Source organism: Pseudorca crassidens, chromosome X (genome assembly GCF_039906515.1).
Source record: "Pseudorca crassidens isolate mPseCra1 chromosome X, mPseCra1.hap1, whole genome shotgun sequence".
Taxonomy (NCBI): domain Eukaryota; kingdom Metazoa; phylum Chordata; class Mammalia; order Artiodactyla; family Delphinidae; genus Pseudorca; species Pseudorca crassidens.
Genome location: NC_090317.1, coordinates 30,461,426 through 30,486,977, shown reverse-complemented (window position 1 = coordinate 30,486,977; position 25,552 = coordinate 30,461,426). Strand labels below are relative to the sequence as shown.

Here is a 25,552-nt window from a genome sequence, read left to right as displayed (position 1 = left end):
TGATCTGACATGTTTTAAAAGGATCACTCTTGTTTTTTGGATAATACGTTATGTTTAAGGGGATAAGCTTGGGCCAGGCTGGTAACTGGAATTTGGGAGAAGTTGTTGGATTTGGGGGTATATCTTGAAGGTAGAGCCAATTGGATTTGCTAACAGATCAGATGTGGGATGTGAATGAGGAATCAAGGAAAACAGGGTCACCATGTTACATAACACCAATAGCATTGCATAAAATGTGGCTCGTGCCCTCTGGAGTTGTATAACACAGTGTTTCTGTTCGAGACGATGCCAAGGTTTTCATCCTGAGCAGCTGGAACGATGGAGTTGCCACTAACTGCAGTGATAAAGACTGTGGGTAGACAAGGTTGGGAGTATATTGGAAGTTGACTTTGGGATATGTTGAATTTCAGATGCCAGTTAGACATCTAAGTCTAACTTAGATGAGGAGTGAGCTGTGGGATGTATGAGCCTGGCACTCACAGGCATGGTTAGGGCTGGAGATAAACATTCTTGAGTCATAGGCATCTAGATAGTATTTAAAGCTGTGAGACGGATGAAATCACTGGGAGTGAGGATAGTTAAGAGAAGGGGACCATGGACCCCGCCCTGGGGCACTCCCACAGCCAGAGGTTTGGAAGACAATGAGGAACCTGCAAAGGAGACTGACAAGGAGTGGCCAGGAAGATGGAAGGAAAACCGGAAGAGAATGGTGCCCCGGAAGCCACGTGAAGAAGGTGCTTCTGGGAAGGGGGGATGATCAGCTGTGAGAAGTGCTTCTGGTTGGCCGAGCAAGATGAGGACCGAGAATATTCAGTGGACTCTAGCAACATAGAGGTCAGGAGTGGCCCGGATAAAAGCCTTTTCAGTGGACAAAAGCTTGATTGGAGTGGGTTCAAGGGAGAAGGGGAAGAGAAAAATTGTACACAGGGAATATAGACAAATCTTTTGAAGAGTTTTGCTGTCAAGAAGAGGAGGGAGATGAGGCAGTAACTGGAATGGTGTGTGGGAGAGGGGGTCAAAAGAAGGTATCAGAATGGGAGAAATAGAGCCCAGAGGTAAACCCACGCACCTACGGTCAATTAATCTACGACAAAGGGGGGCAAGAATATACGATGGGGAAAAGACAGTCTCTTCAGCAAGTGGTGCTGGGAAAGCTGGACAGCCACATGTAAACCAATCAAGTTAGAACACTCCCTCACACCATCCACAAAAATAAACTCAGAATGGGAGAAATAATGGAACGTTTGCCCCAGGAGTACTCACTGGTCGTTGGAGTTCACTAGTCCGTAGTCACGTGCATTTCTGGGCATAGTAGCCAGTAATCGTCAGAGAAGCTAGATGTTGAGGGAGGGGAAGTTGCCAGTAGGTTTGACTGGAACAAACTCTAAGGAAACCCGTGGGCAGCCTTTACTAAAACTGGACTCAGACCCTCTGCAGTTAGGGAAAGGGAGAGTATCTCCACGTGTGGAAATGGCTGGGGCCATGAGCTCTAGCCATCCCCCTTGTCCACTGGGTGATTCCAGCCTCCTTTGCCAACCTTGAAGGATCTGACCTCAGTTACACTGAAGACAGCCTGTAGATCCGCTTCCGGAAACATTATTATCTCCTATTATCTAGAGAAGGGAGAGGAAAAGAAATTTCTATAGATACTGTGAGCATGACAAAACCCTAGGTAGAGTTTGAACCAAGTGGGAAAAGTGACATAAAAATTCAGGTCACAGTTCCGCGAATGACAACCCTGTTCCTTGGCAGGAAGTGGCCTCAGAAGCCATTGTCGGGCCAGGCTTGCTTCCTAGCTCTGTGCGTTAGTGGTGATGGCTTTGAAAACACATACAAGTTTTACTGGTCTCCATGTCCTGTTTTTATTTGAACTTGTTTCCGATTCTCATGTCTTCAAGGCCCAGCTCAAGTGTCACTTGTTCTGCAGAGCCTTCTGTGAGCCCCGTCTCAGGCAAAATGAACCATTTCCTTCCCTGAGTTTCGATACCACTTTTTCTCTTTCTCTCTTTTCGCACATGTTACACTGAGTTGTGTGTGGTTGTAAACAGAAAAGGCGGCAGAGTGTAGTGGATAAGAGCACGGGCTCTGGAGCTAGGCTGCTTGGGTTTAAATAGTGCTTCTTGCAAATTGCTTAATCTCCTTGTGCCTCAGTTTCTCACCTGTCTTATCTCAATATAAAATAATAGTAGTAGTAGTGCCCTCATAGGGATTTTGTAAAGAGGAAAGAATATGTGTGAAGTACTTAGAACGGTGCCCAGCATGTAGTAAGTGCTCAATAAGCTTTCGTTATTTGTCTCTCTTCTCCTTGAGGAATAAGATGATGCCCTTATGTTAGCACTGGGCTTGGCACAGAGTGCTAGGTGCCTAACACATTTTTGTGTGACTAAACCAGGTTCATGTTTAATGGTTTCATATGTGTATAGCCCTTTCATCAGCTCACTTATTTATTGCTGTGTACTGCTCCATGTAGCGGTTAAGAATGAAGGTTCTAGGGCCTGATGGCCTAGTTTGTGTCATTGCTTAGCCACTTATTAGCTTCTTAACCCCTCATTGCCTCCGCTTCTTCATCTGGAAAATGAGAAAAAATATAGGAAGTTAAACACGGTTACTGAACATTTGGATATTAACTATATTTATTGTTAATCTTATCATTAATTAAATGATTTAATAAACACGTACCATGTTCCGTGGACTGTGCTAGACAGTAGAGATGCAGAGGGGAGTACGGCTTGGTTCCTGCTCTAAGAAAACCTCTCAGCTAGTGAAGGCAACAAGTCAGTATGTATAGAGCCTGGCAGAGGAAGGGAGCAATGAGGGGAAATGGGAGGGCAGTAAGGTTTTCTAGAGCAGGTACATCCTGAGCTTTGCATCTGTGGGTTGAGGATCCTGGAATAAGAATGCCAAATGGGTATCAAAATCCCTTTTGTGGTTCATCAGCAATGAGTTTTATAACAGATTCCTCCCATCAATGTCTTTAACAAGACCCCGTAACGAGAGGCTCCACCGTGTATTTGGAAGCCTAGAGAAACCATTCTGGGCCAACAACAACGTATCATCAGGCCGGCCTAAGTGTACCAAAAATGGTTTTGAACAGTTTTCCTCGAGCAAAACTCCTCTTTCCTTTTGTAGTTAAGCCAGAGAGCCCTCGCAGGCAGAAGACCGCATTCCAGGTGCCTCTGTCCTGCCCTCTCGCTCCCTCCCAGTGAATTTTCTGAAAAGGTTGGCATTTATCTTCCCTTCCTCACCCCAACAATCAGGTGAGAGGGAAAGCAGAGAGCGGCGTGTTTTCTAGGAAAAGATCAGGACCCCTTTCTAACTCACACTTGTAATAGGGACCTCGCTGAGATGGTGGGATGGGGCTGTCTGTATTTACATTCTTGAGATCAAGGTCAGAGTATGGGTAGATGAAAACCTTTGTCTTTTGTCTCTTAGAAAACCAATAAAGCCAGTGAAGCTTGTCTATATTCCCCAAGTAGTTCATAAGAACAATAGAATTCAGAGTTCCTGGTGTTCCTCTGGAGCTGATTTTGGCAAGTGATAAGCAGCTTGTAAAAGGGCTTATTATTGAGTAGAGTTTTGGCCGCCTGACTTTTAAGGTTGGTTATTTATTTTGCATGTTGTATAACAGGAGCATTGGGCAATGCTCAGAAGAGGCCTTCTGGATCAGAGAGTAAGTACTTCTCTGACCATCCCCTCCCACCAGAAGATTCCGGGTGCGGAGCACGGGCCCAGGCCGTGGCTTTCGTGCAGCCCCTAACCACCAGACAGTCCTTCTCTTAGGGGTTGAATACATGAACATTTCCATCCAGTCCCAGCCCGAGAAAAATATATGTGTGTAATTTCTGAAACTTACACTGATAATGTGACTGCCTTTGAAAGACGTGTTTCTAAAGACACGTTTTGGTCACGTACAACAAGTAGTCATATACGGGGTCCTTGTCATCTGAGTAGGTAGGTGCTCTGAAAGGTAGGGCTTTCAGCAGCTTGTGAATAGCGCCCAGGCGGAAGCATCCCAGCCCTTTGAGTTCAAGCTCTAAAGCAATGTGCCTTCTGCCTCATGCTGGCCTTGCTGGCTCTCCAAGAGAGATCCAGACGTTTTAGAGACAATGAGTGAGGGAAGCTCCTCTTTTTTCCTATTCCAAACTTGAAAAGTGAATTGAACCAGGGCCCTCACGAAACTGAGATGGTCTCGACAGAGAGAAACTTACTGGTGGCTCTTTTTTCACTTTTCTCTTGTTTGATTTTTATGGGAACCTGAATTTATGAGGAACTTCTGTTTATAGAGGCTATAAGCCAGCACTTGTGTCCAGTGGTGTTAGTCAAATGGGAAACAGCAGGAGGTTATAGGTGCCTGGGAAGAGATTTCATGAGCCATTGAATGAGTTTTGGATGCTTTATGATATTTTGAAGACACGTGTCTTGGGAAAGGTGGCCTTTACACTTGAAGTTACTGTTTTAGGCTGAACCATCCTCCCTCAGAGACAATGTTTTGTTGAAGAAAGTCTTGGAAAACATGTGAGATCCAATCATCCTCTTAGAGTTTGTGAGTAAGTGGGACTAGGTTAAACTTAGTGCACTAAAGTCTCTGGCTTTGGGGATGGGCCGCTACTTTGGCTCCTGTATTAGTCAGGATAGGGTACACTCTGACGCAGTAACAAATAAACAACACAGGATTATTTGTTGCTCACGTAAATAAGGTTTGATGCAGACTGGTTGGCTCTCTTTAATCTTGTTGCAATGCCATCTGGCACACGTGACCTCCAGGGGCATCATGGCAGAGGAAGAGACAGCTGGAAACCCGTATGCCTTAGCTGCCTCATCCCAGCCCTGACACACATCACTTCACATATTTCAGTGGCAGGAACCAATCACTTCGCCCCAGTCTAACTGCAGGGGGTACGTAGAAGCATACTTGGTGTATTTGGTGGCTGTTAACAGTCTCTGCTACATCCCCTGGGTACCAACTGACCCTTAACTTCCCACCCCACTCTCAGGGAATGTATGAGTGATGCTGATTTTCTAATTCTGTAACAGCCTGGACTGTGAAGACCAAACCAGCTCTCCAACCTGACAGACAGCGCTTGTTTTATCTAAGGAAAGGGGACAGGACGGGCAGCGCTCACCTGTCTGACAGGTACAGTCCTTTTCCTTGTCCTCCCTCGTCGCTCACCATGAAGCACACATTCTCACTTCTGCTCTGTCCTGAGAGTCACACTCATATGAACAGAAGAATTGCCCCCAGGTCAGACACCTTTGTCACTCTAGTCCCAGGTTCCAGGTCTGACTGGAGCTGAGGGAGTGTTTGATGAGAAAGTGCAAGAGTTGTGTTTATGAAGTTCTCACAAGGTTGGGGCAGTCTGTCCATGTCTCTAGTGGGCCTACTGCCCCAGGGTTGAGTCACCATAAATTAATTTACGGCAAACCCTCTGACAAGATTGAGGGAGCAGAATTCCCCCAGTGTCCAGGAGTATCACTGAGATAGGGAACTCACTCCCCTCCCAAAGCCAAGTTTTCCACAGTTCAGATGGTCCTTCTCCCAGGAGGAGGATGACCAGTGGAGCCATTTCCAGATTTCTCACTAGAAGTGAGGACCAAATTCCCAGAAGGGACCTGAGAGTAAAAAAGTGGTTGCCTTCTCCTGTCTTGACTTAGCGTGTTTAGCTGAACCATAACCACTAGAGTATACTAGAGTGTGTGTGTGTGTGTGTGTGTGTGTGTGTGTGTGTGTGTGTGTATAAAAATCGATCCTGTGGTACTCGGTGACTTCGGCTGCCCAGCCCTTGCAACAATTTTCTTCTGTTGTTGTTATTTTCCCTTGGAATCACAGGCGTGAGCAAACTAAGGAAATAATAATTTACTCTTACTGCCTTTAGTGTCTTCCAGAGGAAGGGGTGGCTGGAATCAGTGTAGACCAATCCAAGGAGTGCACATCTGCCAGAATTGCAGCTCAGCTTCCTTGCCTCCGGCATGTGTATCTTTCTGCAGGGTAGGCCCTAGACCAGACGTAAGTAAGTTAGCCGCAGGGTGACTGCTTGGCTGGTTAGCTGGCTGGCTTAGAAGGGTGTGAAGGGGCAGCAACATAAGGAGGTAGGGGTTAGGCAGGGCTGTATCTGAAAGAGGGGCAGGATGATTAGTTTTTCCTTTCTCTCCTTTGGCTTCGTTGCGATACTCTGTGTGGGTCTTGTTAGCTCGAATCTGGATGAGACTCACCCAAATAGACAGTTCTGAGATACAAATCACATCCCCTTACCTTCTAGAATCACAGCCAAACTCATTATGGTTAAAAGATTTCTGAGACTCAGTACAGCATTCACTTTGGTTGGAGTTTTCCATTTAAATTTATTTCACACATATAAGCATTATGTCCTTTATGATGTGTTTTTAATTGTTTATCAGTTATTCCGGATTGAACCACTTTACAAAATTTCTTTGTGTTTTCTTTATGGGAGAACATCGTTGGATGGTTGCTGTTTATATTCCCCCCTTTCTTTCCCAGAAACAAAATTTTAATTCTTCACTTTGACTTTTTCATGTCCACCTCTTCCTGTTTCATACTCCTGCTGTTGATTGACACTTTCCTCACTAAGTTTCCTCCTACTTCCCAATATCAAAACCTAAGCTTTTTCTCTTTTCCATATCTTTAGTTTGAGATGTTGTGTATGATTTCTAGTAAAACTGGTGAGTGATCGAAGATACTTAACTTTGAGCCAGTTAGACTCTCTCAGCCTTCTGTGATCTTTCCAAGGACTTCAAAGTAATTCACCTTGAAAACTAAAATATGTCATTGTAGTACTTCATTTATCATCTCCAAATATCTGGGAACTAGGTAGAGGCAAGTTTTATCCCTTCTACCTTAAGAATGGTCAAATCAAGTTTCAGAGATGAACCTTGTCATCATCCTGCTAGTTGTTTGATGTCCAGGCCAAAGTAATCAAATGCTGACCTGTGGATTCTGCATTATTACCTCCATCCTGGGCTAAAAAGGACACTGGGACAGGCTGAAGGAGACTGCCCTGCATCGTGTGGGTGTTAATGGTCTGGCAGAGGCAGGACTCTGAGGTTATAGGTCCCCAGAAGGCAGGGACCCCAGCATCTAGGCAATCCTCCTTTTATATCTTATGCGTAGCTGGGCCTTTGGGGCCTGACCCAGCTCTCCCAGCAGGACCCTGTGGTAATCCTCGTCTACAGAGGATGTGGACACAGTGGGGATTTAGCTGTCAATAATATAGACAGTAGAAAATTTCAAATGTTGCTTCTTAAAGTAACAAGTGATGGCTGAGGATGTGAGAGAGAATGGCCTTCTCTGCAGTTTATCAAATGAAGTATTGACTATGAAAATGGTTTCTAAATTGTAAAAACATGGAACACATGATGGCTATTGGTACTACATTATAAATTGCATGTGTTATTTTTCTCCCAGGATTTTAAAGAAAGACCTCAATGGTCTCAAGTATTACCATAGTTAAGAAACTTCAAAATTCACTTTATTTACCTTACTTCTGATTAGTGCATTTTTGTTTTGCTGGAAGGTAGAGCCCATGGCTTAGTTATTTTTTCTCCAGCTTCACTGAGGTGTAATTGGTATGTAAAAAACTGCAAATAATTAATATATATATAATTTGGTGAGTTTGGACATGTGAATGGACCTAGAAGACATTATGCTAAGTGAACTAAGTCAGTCACAGAAGGACAAGTACTGCATGATTCCCCTTATATGAGGCATCTAAAACAGTCAAAAGTAAGGATGGTGGTTGCCAGAGGATTGGGGGATGGGGATATGGGAAGGGGGTTGGTGTTCAATAGGTATAAAGTTAGAGATATATAGTACAAGATGAGAAAGTTCCAGAGGTCTGCAGTACAATGTAGTGCCTATAGTTAACAATAAGGTATCATGTGCTTAAAAATTGATTAGTGCATTTTTTTTACGTCCTTGGGTTTCTCTCTGGATCTGCCTAAGCATGAGAATTCACCTTTTTATGTTTATTTATTTTTATTTTTCTGGTAAAATCTGTGTACGCATATGTTTTATTTACTTATTTATTTATTGGAGTATAGTTGCTTTACGATGCTGTGTAAGTTTCTGCTGCACAGAGAAGTGAATCAGCTGTATGTATACATATATCCCCTCTTTTTTGGATTTCCTTTCCATTTAGGTCACCACAGAGCATTAAGTGGAGTTACCTGTGCTATACAGCAGGTTCTCATTAGTTATCTGTTTTATACATAATAGTGTATATATGTCAATCCCAATCTCCCAATTCATCCCACCCCACCCTCCCTGCTTGGTGTCCGTACGTTTGTTCTTCACGTCTGTGTCTCTATTTCTGCCTTGCAAACAGGTTCATCTGTACCATTTTTCTAGATTCCATGTATATACGATATTAATTTACTCTCTCTGACTTCCTTCACTCTGTATGACAGGCTCTAGATCCATCCACGTCTCTACAAATGACCCAATTTTATTCCTTTTTATGGTTGAGTAATAGTCCATTGTATTTATGTGCCATGTCTTCTTTATCCATTCATCTGTCGATGGACATTTAGGTTGCTTCTGTGACCTGGCTATGGTAAAGAGTGCTGCAATGAACATTGGGGTGCATGTGTCTTTTTGAATTATGGTTTTCTCAGGGTATATGCCCAGTAGTGGGATTGCTGGGTCGTATGGTAGTTCTATTTTGAGTTTATTAAGGAGCCTCCATACTGCATACTGTTCTCCATAGTGGCTGTACCAATTTACATTCCCACCAACAGTGCCAGAGGGTTCCCTTTTCTCCACATGTTCTCCAGCATTTATTGTTTGTAGACTTTTTGATGATGGCCATTCTGACCGGTGTGAGGTGATACTTCATTGTGGTTTTGATATGCATTTCTCTAATGATTAGTGATGTTGAGCATTCTTTCATGTGTTTGTTGACAATCTATATATCTTCTTTGGAGAAATGTGTATTTAGGTCTTCTGCCCATTTTTGGATTGGGTTGTTTGTTTTTTTGATATTGAGCTGCATGAGCTGTCTGTATATTTTGGAGATTAATCCCTTGTCCATTGCTTCATTTGCAAATAGTTTCTCCCATTCTGAGGGTTGTCTTTTGGTCTTGTTTATGGTTTCCTTTGCTCTGCAAAAGCTTTTAAGTTTCATTAGGTCCCATTTGTTTATTTTTGTTTTTATTTTCGTTACTCTAGGAGGTGGGTCAAAAAAGATGTTGCTGTGATTTATGTCAAAGAGTGTTCTTCCTACGTTTTCCTCTAAGAGTTTTACAGTGTCCAGTCTTACATTTAGGTCTTTAATCCATTTTGAGTTTATTTTTGTGTATAGTGTTAGGGAGTGTTCTAATTTCATTCTTTTACATGTAGCTGTCCAGTTTTCCCAGCACCACGTATTGAAGAGACTGTCTTTTCTCCATTGTATATCCTTGCTTCCTTTGTCATAGATTACTTGACCATAGGTGCGTGGGTTTACCTCTGGGCTTTCTATCCTGTTCCATTGATCTATATTTCTATTTTTGTGCCAGTGCCATACTGTCTTGATTACTGTAGCTTTGTAGTATAGTCTGAAGTCGGGGAGCCTGATTCCTCCAGCTCCATTTTTCTTTCTCAAGATTGCTTTGGCTATTCGGAGTCTTTTTTGTCTCCATACAAATTTTAAGATTTTTTGGTTCTAGTTCTGAGAATTCACCTTTTTAATTTCCTCAGTGCTTCACAGTTTTGGGGATAGTGCAGGGATGCTCCTCTGTTGGAGGTTAGAGCAGATTCCCCAAGCCCTTACTTTGTCAGCACTTCACTTTCTGAAAGAAGAATCTGGCACGGCCTCATGTTTATTCTTGGTTATTCTTCCCAATTTTCTGTCACTCAGAGCTGTCTGAGCCAGGGAGTTGGTGTGGGCACAGGGGATTTTGAGACCTGGCCTGATCCCAGGCAAATATTCAGTAGCACAGCACTTAACCCCAGGCCAGGTTCTGTTCTCTGGAAATTTTCCCCAAACCTGGAAAGAATAGCCACAAACTCCCTTAAACACACAGAGATAGCACTAAAGCCACAAACTTTATTCCCCAAGGCACTTTATTTTCTAGTGCCTTGCTTGTTACATAGCTATAAAGAGTTTTGTAATCTGGTTCCTAACTGTACAGATTAGAAGCAACAGGAAGAGATGTTGGAGTGGGGGATGGGGGGGGGAAGAAGCTCAGAGATACTGACAGAGGAAGTGCTGGCTGAAGGCCTGATATTCTGAAAAGAGACAGAAAAACAAAAGGGCATAACATAATAAAGCATGTTGATTCTGATTACTCTGAGTTAGCCAGAAGAACATCGAGTGAATTAAGAAATCTGGGAAGCGTGTAATATATGCACGTATATTTCATGTCATCAAAGATACTGTTTAAATGTTTTGGTGTTTAAAGGATATGATTCCCTTATCTGTACAAATCCAGTTATTTCTAACTCTGCCGTACCTCACCTAAGCTAGAATTATGGGGTATTTCCTGTGATGACAATATAATGCTTTTTTATGGTGAGGATTTGAAGCCCTGAGAGGAGCTGAATCTCAGTCTTGTTTTGTGAGAGTGATTCAGGCATTGAGTAAGAATGTGATTTGAATCCTGAATTCATTCGTTCTCGGATTTGGTACTCAGTAGAGGCGTCGCATTTCAGACTTTATCTAAGGCTCCCTTAACTACCTCTAGGCTTTTTCTGACATTTTTGCGATTGGCCTAGAAGCCACCTGTGATCCTCTGTGGAGGCCCGAGCTGTGTGGGAGTGCAGCTCAGGGTTTGGGGTTCCCAAACAGGAAGTGATTTCGGTCCTCAAAGAAGTCACTGCCAGCCTGTCGTCTGGGTTCACTGTGCTGCTGGACCAGCCCAGCCTCTTCGTCACCACCTCTGAGTCAGAAGTCTGGGCAGGGCGCAGAGGCTGATGTGCATATTCCACTCTGGCAACCTATCCCGTTCTCATGGCCATGAGCTTTCTGACCGGCTGCTGTGAACTGGCAGGCCTTGGGTGGGAGGGATGCTGGTCGGGCCAGGGCTTTCTGCTGCCGTCATGTGCATCTGCAATTACCTCCTTCCTTTCGCTGGTCGATTAATAGTCTGGCCACGCACCTCTGCCGGCAGGAAAGTCTGTTTTGTTCACTCCTCTCCCTGCCTGACCCCCCACCCCATGACACAGAGCGTGATTGACTTGGCTCAAAGCAAAGCAGCAGTGAGGCTGCAGAGCCTGTAAAGCAGTGAGAAACATGTCTCACTTAGCCCTTGCAATTGTGCTGCCGCGGCTGAGCCTCTTGCTCCCTCCCCTGTGCTGGCCCTTAACGTGCTTCACCAAGGGATGGTTGCTAATTTGGAAATTTAACGCATCCCCCTTCTTTGGGGATGATTCTTATGGCAGTAGAACTACTGAATAGGGCTGAATACCACTAAAATGTGGTAAAGCACTGGACTGGAAATCAGGAAAACCGGGTTCTGGTCCTGGAGCAGTTGTGTGGTCCTAGACAAATCTCTCTCTCTCTCTCTCTCTCTTTTTTTTTTTAACATCTTTATTGGAGTATAATTGCTTTACAATGGTGTGCTAGTTTCTGCTTTATAACAAAGTGAATCAGCTATACATATACATATATCCCCATATCCCCTCCCTCTTGCGTCTCCCTCCCTCCCACCCTCCCTATCCCACCCCTCTAGGTGGACACACAGCACGGAGCTGATCTCCCTGTGCTATGCGGCTGCTTCCCACTAGCTATCTATCTTACATTTGGTAGTGTATATATGTCAGTGCCACTCTCTCACTTCGTCCCAGCTTACCCTTCCCCCCTCCCCGTGTCCTCAAGTCCATTCTCTATGTCTGTGTCTTTATTCCTGTCCTGCCCCTCGGTTCGTCAGAACCTTTTTTTTTTTTAGATTCCATATATATGTGTTAGCATACGGTATTTGTTTTTCTCTTTCTGACTTACTTCACTCTGTATGACAGACTCTAGGTCCATCCACCTCACTACAAATATCTCAATTTCGTTTCTTTTTATGGCTGAGTAATATTCCATTGTATATATGTGCCACATCTTCTTTATCCATTCATCTGTCGGTGGACACTTCAGTTGCTTCCATGCTAGACAAATCTCTTCTTCATCTGTTGGAGAGGGAGGGGCAACGGTTGCATTCGATGATCTCTATAACGTCCAAGTGCTCGTCCTTCCATTCTCTTTCCTGTTCATGCAGACAGAAATGTTTTGGTCCGTTCTTGAGAGTGCCTTCTCTTTTCTTTGGTCTCCATATCTCCCTTCACCTGAGCCTCTCTTGTGGTGAAGAAGTCATGAATCTATTTCTTTTGAAAGCTGCCCAGGGAATTGGGCAAGATTATATTAGAGATGCCTAAGTTCTGGGAGTTTTGATTTTGGAACTGACATGGAATTCAGGATTAATAGAGGTATTGTAGTCCCATCTGGAATTTTATCTCAGAATCACAGGGAGATCAGCCCAGCTAACTGTGCTGCAGTAAGATTTGGAACTAGACATCTCAGCCGCAGTTCACTCTCTTGCAAGTGACTTGAGTGGGTGCAGGAGGAATAAGCTCTGCTCTCACCTCTCATCCTTAGCGCTACCCAGAAAAGCAGGGGTGGAGGCTGGAGAGGGTGTGGCAGCAAACTTGGGCCCGGATACCTGACAAGTGGCCGACTTTAATAAATGCCCACTGTTTGGTGACTGAGCCAGGCATTGTGGAGCACGGAGACTGAGAGGACAGCTTTCTACAAACAAACCCTGCCTGTTCTTGCTTTTGGGCCTCCATCAAGTTGTTTTCTCCAATTGGCAGGCCTTCCCTCTCTTCTTAGCTTATTGAAAATCCTCACCATCCAGGAAGTTCCACCTCTTGCGTGAAGTTCAGCAAACTTTTACCGAGGCCCTTGCAGTTCCCCAGCCCTCTTTGGGGGATATAAAGATGAATAAAGACTTACTCCCTGTCCTCGGGCGGACTATGCTATATAAATACATTGTCCTGCTTGGGTCACTGTTGCTTCATGTTTCTTCCTTTCTCCTCTTCAGCCAAAGCTTAAGCCCCTTGAGGGCAAAGGCTATGTTTCGGGGGGCTCACAGCCACTTCAAGTTGGGTGATTCACTAGAAGGACTCATAAGATTCAACAGTGGGTTTTAGTCACAGCTAAGGTTTCTTACAGCAAAGGATACAGAGAAAGGCAGTGGGAAAAATATACGCATCGCTCAGGCACAGGCTTCCAAGTTCTTCCCTACCCAGGGCCACACAGGAGCAGCTCACAGCAAACTACAGGGACACCTGTGACATGTCTGTGCCCAGGAAAGTCCACCAAGTCTCAGGGTCTGAGGTGTTTATGAAACAAAACTCAGGACTCCAGCATCGAAAGCAGGTACATCATGGCTCTTCTCAAACACTCCTGAGAGGTCCTCCCTGAACTGGTACAAACATGCCCCATTTCTCTGGACAGATACGTAAAACAACAAGGTCAATCAGAGATATAAAAAAGCCTTCTGAGGGCCATAGTCCCCGGGGTAGGTCAAGGGTCAATTATGATGCCAGGCTCCCCTGGAGACACACAAGGACTGATTGACAAGACCTTCTGTTTTAACTCCTTCTTCCAAGCTGTGTCTGGTGCAGTTCATGTCCCCTCTCAGAGTGCTCAGTGTGGGGCAACACAAGACCTGGCGTCTCCTCCGAGCTCCACTCAGATACACGTCACTATCTACTCACCCCGTCCAGTCCCGTAGACACTGGCACGTGAACCTGTCAAAATGTGAACTCGAACCGCCCCGCCCCCAACCACTCTTTCCCATCTCAACTGTCAGCATCAGTTGCTCTATTGCTCAAGCCCCCAGATCTGGGCATCATCCTTGATTCTCCTCTTCCTCTCACCTCCCACAGCCAATCTGTAATTCCTGTTGGTTCGAACTCTGAGGCGTATCCCAAATGTGCCAACCTCCCATTCTTTCGAGCACCCTGCTGCAATCCACCATCATCTTCCGTCTGCGTTGCTGACCTTGGTGTTTCTGTTTGTCTCCCTTATGGTGTGTTCTCCCCTCACCACCCAGAGCGACCCTTCGAAATGTGTAGCAGATGTCGCCACTCCCTGCTTTCACAGCCTCCAGTGGCTCCAATGTGCTCGGATTAAAATGCAAGCATTTCACTGCCCTGCTCCCTCATCATGCTCCAGCCCCAGAGCCGGTGGGTCAGTCTGTGTCCTCCTTGTGTGATATTCCTTCTTCCAGGACTGTTCTTCCCCTCACTCTTCAAATGCTTGGATCCCTCTCATCCTTAGCATTTTATTCCCACCGTCAGCCCCTCATAGAGACCTTCTCTGACCAGCCTTGCCTGGTAGCCTTGCCTCTTGCCTCACCTGAAATCATGATTGTTTATATATTTGCTGTCACTCAGCGCTGGCTGGAATGTAAGCTTGTGAGAGAAGACGCTTTTCTATCTAGTCCACAGTTTATATCCCCAGCACCCAGCACCATGGCAAATTCAGAGTAGGCATTCAGAAATATTTGTTGGTGCATGTAGCAGATAATTAATAAATAATCAGTATGTGACTACTTAACAGTGACGAGCCGGTATCTGCCCTTAAAAGTCTACATTCTACTGGAAAGTTGGGTGAGAACCAGCAAAACATGCAGAAAACTTCTCTGTGCTTTCCGGTATCCAACATAGGGCATGTCAGTCCTGCTGTCCTGGACAGCAGAAACCAGGAGACTGCAGAGGGGCCCCATCGAGCAGCTCGAATCTCTCCAGCCCATTGCTCTCTTTGATGGGCTTCTAGGGGCTGTTGGAAGGGAGATACCAGCAGCCTGGAAATTCCAAATGGAAGGCAAGGATCGTGGGGCACTGCTGTCTTCTGCAGGGTAGGGGCAGTGGTGTTTTTGCCAGAGCAGTGCTACCAGTGTACTTGCACCATGCTTCTGGCTTCTTCAGAGCCTGACTTTATGGGTCTCAAGAGATCCTGGAACTGTCTAATATTCTTCAATAAATTTCCTTTCTACTTAAACTAGTCAGAGTGGATTCTGTAGTTTGCAACTAAGAACTCTGACCTATCTAACAGATTGAGGGGGGAAAAAGATGGAAAATCAGTATCCTGACTTATAACTGACACTTAAGCTTGAATGGAAAATGTTAAAATTATACTGACGTTGGGGGCATGACTTTGAAATTGAACTAACACGTGTAACTATATCCAAGTGATATGCTAAGTTTGAGGCAGAGTAATTTATTTACTCACATGCCTGGGGAAAATTGTGTATGTGTTTTTTTTTTTTAGATCTTGGGGGTAGGAGTTTATTAATTAATTTATTTATTTTTGCTATGTTGGGTCTTCGTTTCTGTGCGAGGGCTTTCTCTAGTTGTGGCAAGCGGGGGCCACTGTTCATCGTGGTGCGCGGGCCTCTCACTGTCGCGGCCTCTCTTGTTGCGGAGCACAGGCTCCAGACGCACAGGCTCAGTAGTTGTGGCTCACGGGCCTAGCTGCTCCGCGGCATGTGGGATCCTCCCAGACCAGGGCTCGAACCCGTGTCCCCTGCATTGGCAGGCAGACTCTCAACCACTGCGCCACCAGGGGAGCCCTGTGTATGTTTTTATGTGTATGTACAGGTCCATTAAAAAAAGACAAGCATTTTCTTCTTTCAGTTATATGCTATTATAAACCAGCATAGCTTTTATTACAAGTATGTCAGTTACTAAGGGAAAGAGACTTAAAATATTTTAAGAAAGCAAAACTAAAGTATAGGGACTCCTCCCATACAGGAACTCACGTGTTCCCAGAGAGTTTAACAGAGAGTTAGCTTAAAATGTGTATCCTCCCTTATGGTCAAAGTCCTACAAGTGAAAACAAAACACCATTTCCCTTATCAAATTGGCAAAGACTTTTTAAAAATGTTATTACTCAGTGTTGGTGAAAGTATGAAGAGATAGGTACTTATATGCCCTGCTGCTAGACATGTAAGTGAGTACAACCTTTCTAGAAAGCCATTCTACAGTCTGGAACAAGGGCCTAAAAAATGTTCATATTCTTTTTCCCAGTAAACTCAATTCTAGGAGATTCATGTTAAGGAAATGATCAGAGATTATGTGCAAGAATGTTCCTTGCAGCAGTTTTGTAATACCGAAATCTTGGAAGCAAGATAGATGTTTAACACTCAGGAAATAGTACCATCACAAGGTGAAATATTATGCAGCCGTCGTTATGGAGGGTTTTGAATACAGGCACGTAGAATGATGATGATGGTGGTGGTGATGATGGCCAGCACTTATTGATCACTTACTATTTGCCAGGGACGACTACACCTCTTCACGGGAATTCTCGGATCCTTGAAACAACACTTTAAGGTGAGTGCTATGATTATTCTCATTTTGCAGGTAAGAAAGCTGAGGTTCAGAGAGCTTATGTAACTTGCCCAAAGTCACACTGTAAGTAAGCAATAGAGCGAGGGCTTGAATCCAGGCCTGACTACTCCAAATTTACATAAAGGCTGTTAACGGTAGTAATCTTTAGGTGATGGGATTATAGTGATTTTTAAAATTTTCTAGTTTCTATTTTCCTTTATGCTCTCAATTTTATACAATAATCACTTATCAGTTTTATAATCGGAAAAAAAAAAAGCAGCTCCTCCCAGGTATTCCTGCCACCCAGGGATATAGTGACTTCTGGCGGAAGTGTCCAGGAATGAGGGTAGGGCCGAGGGCCTTGGGGCGGGAAATGCTGAAGAGTTTCTTTGGGCTCGGCCTCCCCTGCTCCATGGTTTTTCCTAAGAACACTGCCCCCTAACTGGGCTGGACAAGCAGCCGCCTTGGTCTGGGTTCTTGCTTCTGTCCAAGTAGAGTCTTGCTGAGGAAAGGAATGGCGTATGAGCAGTGGCAGAGGGCGGGAACTGCCTGGGCTTTGAACTTCCTCCTAAAACCGCCTACCCAAGTTCCTGGGTTTCACACTGCTTGCCTCGTAGCTGTGTGCTGTGCAGCAAGAGTTCTGATTTGGCGCCTCTGGTATGCTTCTCTGCCACCTCTGCCTTTAGACCAGGGGTCAGTCAGCCTCCTTCTGGCTCTGACTGGGCAGCAACCTCGTTGAGGGGGCCTCGTGTGGCTGCCAGCGGGTCATCACAGCTTGTCCTGTCTCCATACGTGAATCGGCGACTCCACCTCCCACCTGATCACAAACGGTCTTTTCCCCAGACTTGGGTCGTTGAGGGAAGATGAGGCAAGAAAATGCAGCAGACTCAGTGTGACCCCCTGCTCTAGGCCTGGGAAAGCTTCCTCAGTGCTCCTGCCTTACCAAGAACAAGTCAGTCCATGAAAGAAAGACACTCAGGGAGTTTGCCTCAGGTTAACCGAGAGACCTGGGGATGAAACTGAGCCCTCCTGCTTTCTGGGCCCCCTGTGCTGTCTATATTTAGCCACACTGCCCCGAGCCTTGTCCACCTTGTCTGAGAGCCAAAGCAGGCAGTCTGCTCATGAACATTCCTGTGCCTGCCAGCTCACGCCAGCCAATCATTTAGATGTCTGTCTTAAAACGCGAGGCTCCCCTTGCACCCAACTCCGAGGGCCTGCAGAGAATACACACCAAGGGATTCACAGCCCGAGTTTTTCCCGAGGCCAAGTGACCTCAGACAAATGCCTGAAAGTGAAAGGCATGTGTCTCACTGCTTCGCCTTGACAGGGCTCAGCCGGTGGCTCCCTCTCAGACCCACTGTTCCTGGCCACAGTTCTTTGAGTGTGTTGACCTACTTTCTCCCCTTCGGAGGGAAAACAGAAACCAATGCATGTCTCGTGAGTGCTCTTGCTTTCAGGAATGTTGATTCTTCTGCCCCCTTGTCCTTTCCACGCTCCATTATCACTCTGCTCTACCCACTTCAAGCATGACTGGAGCAGAACCCTGAGTGGCGCTTACTGTCCCTGTTTTACAGCTGTGTTTTCAGAGGTGGTGTGGCCCACACGTCACGGGGATGGGGACAGAGCCTACCCACCCCTCCTTTCCCTACTGTAGCCCCTGCTGTTAAGTGGCATGCTCTGGAGTGAAGTTGCTTCTGCATGAGAACCTTTTGGGAATCAGCAGGGTGTCTCTGACTTTGTGACTGGGGGCATTATGGACTGAGAGACATCCAGCTTGACTTGACCATTTCCTACATCTTCGATGTGGGCCTCCGAGAAGAGTCTTAGGTGGCTCAACCCTTTAGTTGCTTTGACAGGCAGAATTCTTTGGACAGTGTGTACAGGTGACTCTCAAATACATACATTGAGATTTTCGGTGGCAAATTAATCGTTTTAGGCTGTCTTTACCCTTCCCAGTATGCATGCCATTGCCCACTTCTCTAGACATCAGTTAGAATCAGCTTGGAAAATATATACTTATTTTAATATCAGTCTGAGAAAAATTAATTAGATGGATAAATCCGCTGGGGTTCAGAGGTAGGTTATGGCTGCGTCGTATGATGGATTCCAGAGTGCCTCTGGGATTATTGACTGGCTTTAATAAGCTACCATGTCTGTTCTCCATGACCGTGGGTAATTGAGTGTATCTTATTTAGCTCCTCTATCCCTGGCTGCTTTGTCTCCTTTCTTCCCAACTCGTCCCTGTGTGCAGAGCAGATCATATATAACCAGCCTGCCTTCTAGCATCCTATTAGATTTCATTGACGTTGGGTAACATGTGATCTTAGAAAGGTTCCAGGTCCTTTTCACCAGCTCCAAAATCATATTGGAGTCGTGGTGGCCACAGGAGGCTGCACCTCAGCAGCCGGCTGGGCCAGGGTTAGGGTGAGCCCTCCCTCTGGAGAGCTGAGCCAGCAGCAGGTGGGGAGACAGGGTGTGGCCGCGGACGACAGTCAGGGATCTCTGCTTCTTGTGGCTGTAAAGTGCCTGTCCTGCACTGGATCATCTGGGTTGGTTGGAGGCACAATGAGAATGAATAACAACGGGACCTCTGTCTCCCCAGAACTGGAGAGGGGAGGGTGCGACTGGGATGGGGCACGAGGGTGAACTGCAGGCAGTGGATAGACAGGGTGATATTACTGAGGAGGTGAATGATGGAGGGGACGATAATGAAAGTTATTACCTTAACGTATGGCTCAAAGTTTCCCCAGGACGCTGAAGTGAGAAGAGCCAGACTGGCAGGGTGGTGAGAAGGGGGGCAGCAGTTGGAAGCAGCTCACCGAACCTACCCTGTCATAGCCAGCACACTCTGGTGCCACGCTGACCTATGCAGCCTTGTGTGACGAGGGCAATGGGCTTTGTGTGCGCTCCCCAGTGTGGCAGTCATTAGCCACGTGTGGCTTTTGAGCACTTAAAGTGTGGCTGGTGTGACTGAGGAACTGAATTTTTAGTTGTAGTTAATTTTAATTAATTTAAATTGACCTACATGAAAAGATGCTCATCATTGCTAATTATTAGAGAAATGCAAATCAATACTACAATGAGATATCACCTCACACTGGTCAGAATGGCCATCATCAAAAAATCCACAAACAATAAATGCTGGAGAGGGTCTGGAGAAAAGGGAACCCTCCTACACTGTTGGTGGGAATGTAAATTGGTGTAGCCATTATGGAAAACAGTATGGTGGTTCCTCAAAAAACTAAAAATAGAGCTACCATATGATCCAGCAGTCCCACTGCTGTGCATATATCTGTAGAAAGCCATAATTCGAAAAGATACACGCACCCCAATGTTCATAGCAGCACTGTTTACAGTAGCCAAGACATGGAAACAACCTAGGTGTCCATCAACAGAGGAGTCGATAAAGAAGGTATGGTACATGTATACAATGGAATATTACTCAGCCATAAAAAGAATGAAATAATGGCATTTACAGCAACATGGATGGACTTAGAGATTATCATCCTAAGTGAACTAAGTCAGAACGAGAAAGACAAATACCATATGTATGATATCACTTATATGTGGAACCTAAAATATGACACGAATGAGCTTATTTACAGAACAGAAACAGACTCACAGACATAGAAAACAAACTTATGGTTACCAAAGGGGAGAGGGGGTGGGGGAGGGATGGATGGGGAGTTTGGGATTAGCAGATGCAAACTAGTATATATAGGGTGGATAAACAAGGTCCTATATAACACAGGGAACTATATTCAGTATCCTGTGATAAACCATAATGGAAGAGAATATGAAAAAGAATATATATATATATATCTATAACTGGGTCACTTTCGCTATACAGCAGAAATTAGCACAACATTGTAAATCAGCTATACTTCAATAAAATTTAAAAAGTAAATAAATAAATTGACCTAGCCGTGTATGGCTAGTTTGTCCAATGGGGGCAGTGCAGCCCTAGAGTCATGGTTGACAAGGGTGAGTGGGGCGGTCCACATAGCACAGGGAGATCAGCTCAGCTCGGTGCTTTGTGACCACCTAGAGGGGTGGGATAGGGAGGGTGGGAGGGAGACGCAAGAAGGAGGTGATATGGGGATATATGTATATGTATAGCTGATTCACTTTGTCATAAAGCAGAAACTAACACCCCATTGTAAAGCGATTATACTCCAATAAAGATGTTAAAAAAAAATAAAGCACGGACTGCAGCCGGCAGCCCTGGTGTAAATCCTGGTTTGCCATTTACTAACTCTGCAACCTCGCACAAGTTATCCAACGTCTTTGAGCCTATTTCCTCATCTGTAAGATGGGGAGCCTAACAGTACGGACATCACAGAGGGCTGTTGGAAAGATTGAATGAGGTAATCCATGTAAAACTCTCAACAAAGTGCCTGGCATCTATGAGGCTCTCAGTAAATGGTTGCTGTCAGGATGTTTTGATGTTAAGATGTTATGATGTTTCGTCCTATCTTACTTTTCTGTGCTTTGGCCCTCGTCGCTGAACATGAGTAAATCAACCTGACTTGCTAAGTGCCTGGAGGTGTGAGGATAATAACATTTGCCCTTATTGACTCCCTTGAGCTCCATAGCACAGGATCTGTTATTTGATTTTGTAACTTTATTGTGTCTGAGCTCTGAATGAAATGAGAGTTTTTAATGAAAGAAAAGATGAAATAGTCAAGGTCAGAATAATAACATGAAAAAAAGTCACATGTCCCACATTTCCAATTCCACATTCATTGAACAGGCATTTGCTGAGAGACTAGTGATTACAAGCACAGACTCTGGAGCTAGACTGACTGGGCTTGTATCCATTACTAGCTGTGTAACTTGAGCAAAGTTACTTAATTTCGTATTTGTCTTTATTTCCTATTTGTCAATTGGGCATAATACTACCTGCCTCATAGGGTTGTTGTAAATGAATCAATACATGTAAAGCACTTATAGAATTACTTGGCACTGATAAGCACTTGATAAATATTGGCTGATGTGATTACTATATGCTAGGCACTATATTAGGTGCTGGCAAAACAAAGCTAAGGAAGTACCATCCCTGCCCTCATTAAGCTTATAGGCTAGTAGAGGGAGAGAGCAACATGAACATAGAAATACAATAAGATACTACAGAAAATAAAGATGGAAGATGCTCAGGATGCTGAGGGGACATCAAGAGAGAAGAGAGCAAGTTGGCTTGGTTGGAGGGCAAAACTTTTCATAGAGCTGGAGAGCAGGTAGTGGTGGGGTGCATCGCAGGTACATGTTTGTAGAAATAAACAAGGATGATGCATCCAGAGAACTAAAGGCAATTGATAAATTGGTATGCCTAGGGTGTAAGGGAGAGGGAGTAAGCGGAAGACAGGATTGAAAAGGTCAGCAGGAAGCAGGTCCTGAAAGACCTTATACGTTAGGTATAAGAATTTGTACTTTATCTTCTTTTAAAAAATAAATTATTTATTTTTGGCTGCATTGGGTCTTCGTTGCTGCACATGGGCTTTCTCTAGTTGCGGTGAACGGGGGCTGCTCTTCATTGCGGTGTGCGGGCTTCTCATTGCGGTGGCTTCTGTTGTTGCGGAACATGGGCTCTAGGCACATGGGCTTCAGTAGTTGTGGCACACGGGCTCAATAGTTGTGGTGCACGGGCTTAGTTGCTCCGCGGCATGTGGGATCTTCCCAGACCAGGGCTCGAACCTGTGTCCCCTGCATTGGCAGGCGGATTCTTAACCACTGCGCCACCAGGGAAGTCCTGTACTTTATCTTGAACAATGGGAAACCATTGAAAGGTTTTAAGAAAGGAAGTACCATGATCAAGGGATTTTAGAAGGACCCTACTGGCAGCAGTTGGGGGTCAATACTGGAGGCAGAGATACCAGCTAAGAAACTATTGTAGTCATCCAGGCATGAGATGATGAGATTGATGACCTAAGGTAACTGTCACGGGGATGGAAAGGTGGGGAACAGTACTGGAGATGTTACGAAGAGGTCCAACTGACTGGTGAATACAGAAGGAGGACCGGTTTTGAAGAGGAAGTCGATGGAGTCATTTTGGGACACACTGGGTTTATGTAAGGCATTTGATAGTGGTTCTGGAACTCCTAGAAGAAGGAGGTGAGGACTGGAGATACAAATGTGGGAGACATTAGAACTCTGCATCAGGCCCCCTTTTTCTCATTCTCTGCTTTCTTCCTAGGTTATTTATTCCCAGGGCTTTAAATACTGTATCTGTATTGATGAATTCAATTTCTAAACTTCCATCTCTAGCCCTGACCACCTCACTGAAGTCTATCTAGACTTCTTTAACTAGCCATCTACTTAGGATCTCCAGTTGGGTGACTCATACACATCTCAAATTTAGCATGTCCAGAACTCAGTTCTTGAAGCAATCCCCAACCCCGCTTGCTCCTCCCCTTGTCTTCCAGCCTCAGTGAATGGCACCTACCATGTGTCTAGTTGCTTCAGCCAAACACCTGAGGGTCAGACACTCTGGTTGTTCCTTCAAGCTGCCTTTGTAAGAATTCCTTCCCCTGCCCGTCTCTTCTGAATCTCATTCTACTCTTCAGGCTCTTCTTGAAGTAATCCTAAGATCATACATTTCCCATGGCTTCAACAACCTCCATCCATCTCCCGACTCATTCATTCAGCAGATATTCATTGAGTACCTTCTAGGTGCTAGAGATTCATCAGGAACAAGGCAAATAGAGTTGCCACTCTCATGGAGCTTACATGCAAGTGGCAGGGAAAAAATATAATGAACAAGCAAACCAACAAATGAAACAACCGCAGATGACAGTAAGCGCTGGGAGAGAGTAAAACAGGAGATGCGATGCGACACTGACCAGGCTCGGGGCCTACTTAGTTGGGATGATCAGGGAAGGCCTCCCTGAGGAGCTGACACTGGAACTGAGACGTGGATGATGAGAGAACATTTTAGGCAAGTTCAAAGACCCTCAAGAGGGAGCAAATTATAGCTGGGAGCATAGCAAACAAGGATGGGATGAGATCAGAGATTTAGGCAAGGGCTGTATCTTACTAGGTCAAAGTAGAGAGCTTAGATGTTATGCAAAGTGTATTCAGAAGTCCTTGGAGGGCTTCAAAGCAGGGAGACTGATATGAGCTGATTTATATGTTTAAAAGTGGGCTCTGGCTGTTGTGTAGAGAATGGCCTATGCAAGCAGGGAGACCGGGGAGGAGACTGTTGCAGTGATCTGGGAGAGATGACAGTAGCCTGCATTACAGTGGAGGCCACGGGCATGGAGAGAAGTAGAGAGACAGAGTATGTTTATTGGACAGAGGACTGGTGGAGTTTGCTGGATGAGGGATGGGAGATGAGGGAGAGGAAGGAATCAAAGGTACCAGCGCAGTACCTAGTAGGTGCTCAATGAATATTTGCTGAATGAATGAGTCAGGATACGGATGGAGGTTGTTGAAGCCATAGGAAATGTATGATCTTAGGATTACTTCAAGAAGAGCCTGAAGAGTAGAATGAGATTCAAAAGAGACGGGCAGGGGAAGGAACGCTTACAAAAGCAACTTGAAGGAACAACTAGGGTGGTAGGAGGAGAAACAGGAAAGTGTGATAGTACAGAAGGCAATCCTGTTTCCCTCTCCAGAAGTAACCAATGCTAACAGATGGGTGGGTAGCCTTCCAAATCATCTTCTGGATATTTACATACATTCACAAATGTTTATATTACATGCATATGTAGTTTGGGGTTTTATGTAAATGAACTCATAGTACATGCATTATTCTAGCACTTGCTTTTTTTTTTAAAAAAAGAAACAGCTTTGTTGAGCTATAATTCACATAACATACAATTCACACATTAAAAGTGTACAATTCAGTGGTTTTTAGTTACATTCACAGATATGTGCAACCACCACCATCATCAGTTTTTGGAACATTTTCATCACCTCAAAAAGAAACTCTGTACCCTTTAGCTATCACTCCCTTATCCACAATCCCCACCCATAACCCTGAGCAACCACTAATCTCCTTTCAGTCTCTACAGATTTGCCTATTCTGGACTTTCATATAAATGGAAGTATATAATAGGTGGTCTTTCGTGACTGGCTTGTTTCACTTAGCACATGTTTTTGAGGTTCCCCTATGTTATAGCATGAGTCAGAACTTCAGTCTTTTTACTGCTGAATAATATTCCATTGTGCATATAGACCACATTTGGTTGATCTATTCATCAGTTGGTGGACACCGGGTTGTTTCCACTTTTTGGCTATTATGAATAATACTGTTCTGAACATTCAAGTACAAGTTTTGGTGTAGACGTATATTTTCATGTCTCTTGAGTATGTACCAAGGAGTGGAATTGCTGGGTCATATGGTAGCTCTATGTTTGACGTTTTGAGGAACTGCCACACTGTTTTCCAAGGTGGCTGCACCATTTTACATTCCCACAAGCAGCCTGTAAGGGTTCCAGTTTCTCCACATCTTCACCAACACCTGTTACAATCTATCTTTTTGGTGATTGCCATACTCAGGGTTGTGATATCACTTGCTTTTGAATTTAAGGTGCCTTGAATATTGTTCCATTTCAGCACATATAGATTTCTTGTGTATATAAGTGCTATGTAATATTCCACAGAGACTGTGCTTTTCAAGATGATCCTATCTGTACTGTTGTGTTGTTTCCTCCCCCAGGGCTCAGCACAATGGACATAGAAACAGCAGAGGTCGATGACTGCATTGATCCAAATTTGGAAGTTGTGTGGCAGGTAAGGCAGGAGGATGAGGTGAGAATGGTGTTGATGGTAATGGTGAGAGAGTTCTTGAAGTGAGTTACCAACGCTGGTGCATATCATTCCTGTGTAAGTGACAGTGAAGAGGAGCTGGAGTGGATGATACAGCATAGTGGCTGGAACCTTAAAAGTAGGGGTTTTGCATGACACTGGAAAGATAGTTTTGTTTTGTTTTGTTTTGCATTTACCCATTTCCTTTGTTGAGTTTTTCTTTCTTTTTTCTAAGATAAGCTGGGACGAAGTGAGAGAGTGGCATGGACATATATTCACTACCGAATGTAAAATAGATAGCTAGTGGGAAGCAGCCACATAGCATGGGGAGATCAGCTCGGTGCTTTGTGACCACCTAGAGGGGTGGGATAGGGAGGGTGGGAGGGAGACGCAAGAGGGAGGGGATATGGGGATATATGTATATGTATAGCTGATTCACTTTGTTATAAAGCAGAAACTAACACACCATTGTGAAGCAATTATACTCCC

The 25,552-nt window shown here is 44.7% G+C and overlaps 1 long non-coding RNA gene across 13 annotated transcripts in view; it reads left to right on the top strand.

Moving 5' to 3' along the window:
• Positions 1-25,552, top strand: part of LOC137217021 (uncharacterized) — an 87,284-nt gene that overhangs the window by 10,747 nt on the left and 50,985 nt on the right. For 10 of the 13 annotated variants that reach the window (XR_010939982.1, XR_010939977.1, XR_010939984.1 and 7 more), the window contains 3 exons: positions 5,035-5,134; positions 16,265-16,318; positions 24,975-25,048. This is a non-coding gene — a long non-coding RNA (uncharacterized lncRNA). Of the gene's footprint in view, positions 1-5,034; positions 5,135-16,264; positions 16,319-24,974; positions 25,049-25,298; positions 25,419-25,552 lie in introns of those variants that run through there. The other 3 variants (XR_010939989.1, XR_010939981.1, XR_010939986.1) reach the window with 3 other exon arrangements.